Source organism: Carettochelys insculpta, chromosome 1 (genome assembly GCF_033958435.1).
Source record: "Carettochelys insculpta isolate YL-2023 chromosome 1, ASM3395843v1, whole genome shotgun sequence".
Lineage (NCBI taxonomy): Eukaryota > Metazoa > Chordata > Testudines > Carettochelyidae > Carettochelys > Carettochelys insculpta.
Window position 1 is genome coordinate 60,459,652 of NC_134137.1, and position 9,007 is coordinate 60,468,658.

Sequence of the window (9,007 nt, forward strand, 5' to 3'; positions counted from 1 at the left end):
TTATGTTGTTTCTTTTACTTTTCTTACCGAGCTGGCCAACATTTTCTGAAAATCTGAAACTGAAAAAAGTGTGAAACTTCGCTGGCATTTTTGGACCACCTTTAGGTATTTCATTTAGCAAATAAAAGCTTGAGCATTTCACTTCAAAGAAAAGACCTTAACTGAAGCACAATCCTTAGATTGATTCTAGGTTTCTGTTGATGCCATGTAAATCCGAAGTAATTCCCTTGTACATTTACTCTGTATGTTCACAGGGGTAGCGGAGACTGTGGAAATATTGTGGGCTAACATTTTTTGTGAATGTCAGTGAAGCATTAAAGCAGTGGTGTCCAATAGAACTAGAGCTAGGGGCCTTCCTCACCCATGAGGCAAACTGCAAACGGCCAGCGATGCCGCCATCAGAGCTGCCACTGTGCCTGGAGTCACCCCCATGCCATGCTATGCGAGTTGCCTCATGTCTGAGGCTGCACCATGAGCTGTGGCAGGCCGCAGCCACCTGTAGGAGGAGCTGCCACTGCCACTACTTGTTTATCCCACCAAGTGCTGGGGCTTGTGTGTGGCTCTAAGGAGCTGCATTTTGCCACACCCTGGTGTCCAGTTCACCTCATGTGGCGAATGGAAAGCATATTGGACACAGCGGCATTCAAGTATTGACTCTGTGCTCTAACCTGGATTCTTGCTTTGTGCATCAGTCATGATTCCTGCTCTGACTACTAGGTAAGATAGCTATTATTATGGACCAGAACATAGGCAATCTAAGCCTAGGTGGCAAAGGGTGAGTATAATACCATATTGTTTATATTCAGTGTTCGTGACAGCTCCAAAATGGATAGCAAGAAGGAGACGATGGCCCACTGGTTAGGGGCTAGTGGTTTTGGGACCCAAATTAATTTCTGCCATTTGCCACAGGACATTTAACTTCTGTGCCTTCATTCTGCTGTAAAATGGAGATAAAGCATTTACCCATGTAACCCTTCTGCCGGAAGGCGTTGGCAGCAGCCAGGGCTGAGTTCAACATGTAAGGGTTCCTTTTCATCCATCTCACACAGAACTGGCTCAAGCCCCCACCCAGTAGCCTGGGAAGTTCACTCACCCCAGGCGTCCCCACTTGCAAGCATGGAGTCTGAGTGTAGAAAAGAACATTTAATAAGAGGCAGAAAGGTCGATTAGCATACGCTTGGGAAAGCACCACACCCAGAGTTCATAACCAGTCCTCAAGTAACTGTCCCAGCTCAAATGGATTGAGCAACGTCCTTGGCTTCTGAGACTCATCAGTTAAATACAGTAAAAAGCCAATCCACACATCCAACTTTCTCTGCACCCCCAATTCAAATGCCCCACTTACAACTTGGTCTAGTCCATGTGGGCACTGACACCTCATGCTGATGCATTCCCTCATGGAACCTGAGACAATGCCACCTTTGTGCTAGTCCAGCATTCTGCTTGCTCCTACTGGCCAGCCACCAGTCATGCCATCTACTGCTCCTCCTGCGGGCCACCCCCGAGTCACACCATCCGCCGCTTCTCTTACTGGCCATCCACCAATCACACCATCTGTCTATCTGCTGTGGGTTTGGCCTGAAGCAAACCCTGTGATTTCAGCTCTTAATAGCTACACAAGTGAAGTCTTATAAGAACCACTAGTAACCAACTCTATCTTCTAAGAGGTGGAGAGAGCTAGTCAAACCAGGCTTATAACTGCAGGATCAAGGCACTTAACTAGCTGGTTCAACCCACATCCTTCCCCTTCTGCTTTAAACCAGGGAGCCCAGTGTAATCCATGTTTTACACAGTTATGATGACTGCCCTGTCCCCTACAATGACTTGGAGCATTGGTGAGATTTCACAATTCTTATACTGAGTGTTAGCATAAATTGTGATTTTACAACAATGTGTTTACAATAGACAAAATCTCGTGGCTTTCTTGCTACCCATCAGTCTTTGTCTGCAAGGTATCACATATGCACCTTTGCATTCTCATGCAAATGATTTCTGGGAGACACATTCCTCCCAGCCTTCAGCAGCATTCAATTCCTGCTGGCACATTCCTTACATCCACATCAAAGGGATGTAAGGATACCTAGAGAAAACGTGTGAAGTGCTTAGATACTACAGCAATGATGGCCGTATAAATATGCAAGAGAGCTCTTAAATTCAGGCTAGAAAGTAGGCTGAAATCTTGAACAGGATTGCATTCTGAATAGTTTATATCAGGAGATAGTGGATTCTCTGTTACTCGAAATCAAGTCTTTAAATCACAATTGGATGTCTTTCTAAAAGATATGCTGTAGCGCTAACAGAAGTTATAGTCATTGATGAAGAAAATGTAGCATCATGTGCTTTGGGCTGTCTCTTTATGGTCCCGTCTGGTCTTAAAAATATTTTATGAATGGCGATTGAGTCTTCTACCAATTGACATCAAGGTGCAGAATTTTGCTTTAATTCATTAGCAGCATTGGTTAGTCAGGAGCAGTTGGATGGCATTTACCTGTATTTATTTGGGGAGAGAGGAACAAACAAGTTAACAATGTAGTTATGCTTGGGTGTCCCTCTATAGGACTGACAAACTGATTCTCTCCTTGGCCTCAGATGAGTTCTCAGAGCGTGAGTCAATGTTCAGATCATGGTTTGGACTTATTTATAAATATAAAAAATCAGCAGAAATATCACCCTGCTGTAGATAGTTTTGCAGGCACAACTATGTTAGAGAGGTGGCTTTTTTTTCTTTTTTAACCAGCATCACCACGTCAGCTAAAGCTCTAGAGTAGATGAAGCCATACTGCCAAAAATGTGCTATTGCTAGCACAGCTTATTTTTCTCACCAGATTAGAAAAAGCTATCCCTGTAAAAGCAATCCTATGAGTCTTACTCTATTTACACCATAAGAGGGAATTACTGCTATAGTTCTACTGGCAAAACTTTTCTAGTGTAGACACCAAGATGCCTACACCTCCTTTCTGCATATGTCTGTTTTCAGAGATTCTCCCCAGCATTTGTTCTGTCTTAGCTGTGACAGGATGCCCAGGGTATGCCCCAGAACTGTGAAACCACTGTACTTTCTCAGCTCTGCAGCCTGAGCTATCCCTCACAATGCTGTGCCAGTAACAAGCAGCAAACCCCTCCAGGTGCTGTGATCGCTGAGGCATCAGCATGCCCATTAAATAAAGGGAAGAAGGAGTCTTTCAAAGATGGGTTTACTTTCGAAAGAGCAGCGTCTACACTGGCTTTCTTTTGAAAGAAACTCTTGAAATTACCATATGCAAATGAGGTGCTGAGTATGCAAATTCATATCTCATTTGAATATTTTGGTTTACCTCATTTGCATGCCTCTTTTGAAAGAGGAATGCAAGTGTAGACACACCCTAGATGTTCCAGGCAGTCTACAATTCTATTTTCTAAAGACTGAATTCCCTCTTAGCCTGGGACTAATCTCCCCCCCGTTCAGAGTCTTGGATCGTGTTTACACTAGCCCCAAACTTCGAAATGGCCATGCAAATGGCCATTTCGAAGTTTACTAATGAAGCGCTGAAATGCATATTCAGTACTTCATTAGCATGTGGGCGGCCGCGGGGCTTCGAAATTGATGCGGCTTGCCACTGTGCAGCTCGTCCCAACGGGACTCCTTTTCAAAAGGATCCCGCCTACTTCGAAGTCCCCTTATTCCTATGAGCAGATGGGAATAAGGGGACTTCGAAGTAGGAGGGGTCCTTTTGAAAAGGAGCCCTCCGGGATGAGCCGCGCGGCGGCGAGCCGCGTCAATTTCGAAGTGCCGCAGCCACCCACATGCTAATGAAGCACTGAATACGTATTTCAGTGCTTCGTTAGTAAACTTCGAAATGGCCATTTGCGTGGCCATTTTGAAGTTTGGGGCTAGTGTAGACGTAGCCTTTGTCTTCTAGCCTTTCAGGTGCTGAGATGGGGAAGCAGAGAGGCCATGTTGTGCTGGGAAGATCCTTGCAGTGGCACAGAGGTTAGGTAGCCCCTATTATGTATGCATCTGCTGTGAGGAGTCTCTGGACGAGACAGGCCATCAGCACCTGTCTGGTCAGTGTTGGTTGCTCCTTTCTTGCAACAGAAAGGCCAGGTGTGGGCGTCTCCAAATTACCTCAGAGCATATTTTTATTAATACACACATAGCTAAACTTCATATCTCCACATGTGAAGCCCAAGGTTTTCAGCCCCAGGTGAGGGGGCCTATCCCATGGTGGATTAACATAAGGGCGAAAGGGGCAGTTGCCTCAGGGCTCCAGGCATGAGAGGCCCCCCTCCGCCTCCTTAACTTCATTTTGTTTAAACAATTCACTTTAATGGAAAAAAGACCCATGTCATGTCATTCTTATTTTAAAATTAATGTGTGTAATTTTATGATGCATCATGAGTAATAATAAGCATGAATAGATTTTAAAGCATCAATAGTGGAGTTACATTAATATTTTAATATACTGGTGAGGGGTGGGGGGAGGTCCTTGTGGCTGTGTTGTCCCACGGCCCTACCGGTTCTTAATCCACCCCGGGCCTATAACCTGAGCACTGAAACCAGAGCCTGCCACCCACAGCAGGGTGGCTCATGACTGGGCTTTGGGCCTGGGTGGTGGGTCTCGGATTTGGGCTATGAGTGATAGTAAGTCTAATGTCAGTCCTGACATCCCATTAAAACGGGAATGTGACCACTTTGGGGGTCACGACCCACAGTTTGAGAACAGCTGATCTCGCCTGAATTGCTTTATAACACAGGCCACAGAACTTCCGCAAAATGATTCCTGGAGCAGATCTTTTATAATAATATTGCCATGATTTAATACTTGTCCTTGCCCATAACCCTTGGTGAATTGGTCCAAAGATTAATTACTCTCACCATTAATAATATGTACCTTATTTTCAGCCTGAATTTGTCTGGTTTCAACTTCCAGTCACTGGATCATGTTACTCACTGACCCGCAATGGACTCCAACATTGTGAATGCAGTGGGGCACATGCAGCCCCCCGTTGTACTTTTATCCGCTTTGGTGTCAGACGCCACAGCAAGCACGGCCTATGGTGTGTATTAGGTTGCTTAGCAATCACCACACTCAGCTGAACATAGGAGTGGTGCATATTTAAATCCAGTGAAAGACTAGGATGTCGCACACTGCAAACCCGAAGGCCGTGGGATCCTCACCTGAGCAGAGCAGTTGACAAGCTGCCAGAGGTGACCAAGAACAGCTTCTGGAATGGCTCAGGCTCTGGTAGGAAGCCCTGGCAAAAGGGTAGGGACTGAACTCCCAGTGAGGGAGCCCTGAGAGATATTTGCTTGCTAGAGTGGTGATGTTACTTCCAAGGCATTTGGAAGTAGATTTTTTTTTTCATACTTGATGCTAGGCCTTTGTTAGAAGATTCTAGGGGAGCGTCCTGAGCATCCTGGCCCTGAGCATCCTGGCCCTGAAACAAGGGTTACTTTAGAGATGTTGCAGGGGATGAGGTCTGAGAGAGGCTGGGTGAGAAGGATCCCAGGGAAAGAGCAGCACAGAATGGGACAGAGTAGACAGTAATTGGTCCCTAAACTAGAACCCCGTGTAGAGGGAGGGCTTCCCAGCCACCAAGAAGGTGACATGAAGCCTCTGTGAAGGGGATACAAAGCAACAGAGGGAGGTGAGAACGATTTGAGGATTAGCGGACCCAGAGCTGGGGCTGAAGACTTTTTGTGAAGATGCTGGAACTTTTTATTTTCTTGGCCTCTTTGTTACGCTACTAAGCTGTGAACTGGGCAGCAGGTCAAGTTAAGGAAAGAGAGACCACTGCAGAGCTGGACCCACTGTCATGGGGGACACCAGACCAGCAGGAAGCCAGGGGTTTAGGAGCTCCAGGGGTGAGTGATACTGGTGTAGGAACAGAAAGCCCTGAGCAGTTTTGTAACCATGCCACAAAATCTTGTGGGGCCTTAACCTCTCTCTCTACCGCTTTGTGCCTCATTTTCCTCTGCTGTAAAATAGTGATGATGCTTCCACAGCTGCCAGTGTTTATAGATGTCTGTTAAGTGCTTTGAGAGCTCACTGGAAGGTACAATACAAGGTGTGTATAAAGTACCTTTTGTCTTCTCTGGAATTCCTGTTGGCTTTCTACAGAGCAAGCTACAAAGACATAATTTACTTACCCATTAGGAAGAACAATGCTATATACCTATTCTGTCTCACCATACTATACCCCAGGATTGCATATAGTTGTGTAATATTGATATTCAAAACAAATTGTTGAATCAAATTCATTACATCTCTATCAACCCTTGGCTGAGCTTGTTCCATCTCTGCTCAGAGACAAGCTCTCTGCTTGCCCGTCTATTGGTTGATAAGAAAGGTGAGTCTCATGAAGTTGTTTGTTCAGGTATTTCACTGCCTTGATAACTTCTCTTAAAGACCATGGTTGGCTCTGGAATTTAAAACTAAATTATGTCATAACATACCACCCTGGTGGAAAGGAGAATGCCCTGGAGGAAGAGCAAGTGCCAAATGCTGTTGGCCACTGTGAATGCAAGTCTTTCATACAACTAAACATAGTAAGAAATATTACAGAGGTTGAATGGACTGTACGTGTCCGTGTAACTCTTATGACTTTGTTTTCTCTGTGCTGCTCCTTTAAAACTCTTGTTTACTTGGCATGGCAAGCCAGGGCGTGAATCTATAGCTTGCCATGCACTAGCTGACTGTGTGCAGTACATCAAAGCACCCTATGGAGCTTTTAGCAGCAGCAGGTCCATACGACCAGTTAGTGCCATAACCAGCTAATTTTGTGCCTGAGGCAAGTATATAAAATTGCGCCCCTCATGTTTATAAATTCATAGTAGTTACTTCATAGAAAAAGGGAAAATGATAAATGATAAATACAAACACATACAAAGTAACAAAAACACATTTATTTATTATAGTTATGAGGGTCTCACGTCTGCCCAGGGCCTGAAGACACCAGCTGTATGAAATCTGTCTGGCGGTTAAAGAGCAGGTGCAAAATATAACCGATGCAACAGAAGCAGTTGAGGAGAGCGCCTTGCCAGCCCAGGAGAAATGGGTCGGGCACCAAGTGAGCTGGCTGGCATGGATTACGGTTGGAGACAAAGTGCATTATCCAGATAGGGAGACAGCAGATTGGCCATGCTGCCTATCAGAATCACCCTGCCATGAGTAGTTACTGGGAGAGATAATTACTTTGAGGGATTCAGGCAAGGAAGGGATTGAGCTGGGTTCGGGGGTTCAGCTACCTATGCCCCTGAAGCAGCAATCGCCAACAGCAGCATAACGAGCTGCAAATGGCTCTTGAAGAGCCACATGCAGGTGGGCCGGAGCTGCCCAGCCAGCTAATTGCAGCCCCTGAGGTGTGACGCCTGAGGCGAGTGCCTCAGTTGCCTCACCCCTGTTATGGCCCTGAGTTAGTGCATAGAAAGCTAGTGTACTATAGTCACTAAATTACTATGCAGACAAGTTCTAAGCAGTGGTTCTCAACCTGGGGTCTGCATACCCTGGGAGGTCCGTGATGGTATTGCAGGGGGGGGTCTGTTTGCAAACAAATAAATAAATAAATTGCAGAGTTATGATCACTTATTATTTTTAAATTAAATATTGTCCAATAATAGTACAAATATTTGTTCGAAAATCTATGTTGCAGTTTCCCTTTTCATTTAATGAAATGTACCTCACAGCGAGAATTGGCTTTGACGGGGATCTGTGAATGGTTTGGGGGAGTGATTGGGGGTCCTCACTAGTGAAAAGGTTGGGAACCCCTGTCCTAAAATGCATGTGAGTCAGCACGGATACAGCATAGAACAAGTTGCTGAGGCAAATCTCAGAAGTTCCTTCACTGTCTTAGCTGGTTTACATGCAATGAATCTTGTATCTTGGCAAGGCACTAGATTAGATGACCTTTGAGGTCCTATGACTCTGTGAGCATCTTAACAAACGAGACACAAACTGTGCTCCCTCAGAAACTTTTTACCTTTATTCTTTATTTCCTTTAATCTGCAGTAAAAATCAGTCAGATTGAAACTATATGGGTTGCTCCTTTAGTACGGATAAAAGACAACGGGAGTGAAATTTTACCAGCAGGGTGAACAGCTAAATAACAGCTTTGCAACTTACATTACATCACAGTCCTCTCAGACCATCCCAATGGAGGCTCTGGAAATGCAACATTCATAATAATAACAACAACAATCATAACAATAACAAATAATAATAAAAATTAATAATAATAACTTCATATGAAAAGTATCCTTTTGCCCACAATGAAGTGCTCTGGTAGCTGTACCATGGAGTAATGAAGGCATTATAAAACACACAAAAATTGGAACAAAGAGCGGTGTTTTCTTCCGCACCAATGAAACAATTAAATTTGACAATCCTGGTATATTTTTCAGGGGAGCAGTGGCAAGGGTGGCGGGATAGAGGGGAGCCCTAAGTTATTACATGGATGTTTTTCTTATTCTGTGTGGCAGTAGTCTGCTTCCAAAACATTACCTCTCTGATCTGATAAATCATTATACGCACATATTCAATTACTGTTAATGGAAGCAATTGCGTCTAATAGCAGATGAGTACAGTTTGCTGAAGAGAATACCCTCATAATATTTTGGCTGTACTGCACATATTAACTGGTTACAAGCCATATTATTCTATTAGTAAAACAGGCAGACTAACAAATACAATTCTCAATTGGTCATGGTTATCTTGCTGGTCAGTGGTGCTCTTTGCAATTTACGTATTGCAAAACCTACATACCAAACCTCAAGGTGGGTTATTTTTAAAAAATCTTTTAATTTTGTACAAGTTTTGTATAGCACAGAGCTTCGAAGAACTGGTTTGAACTGCCATTTATTGTGATAAAGGCCCAGTTTAACTCAGGACCAGTGTTCCTTATAAGCTGAGCACTTAAGCAGGTGCCCAGGAGAGAGTCAGGTTCCACCCAGCTGATTAGCTGAGCTGTGTATACGTCCAGTTGCCAGGGAATGAGGACCCAGCATCCCAGGTCTTAAAGAAAGCCCCTG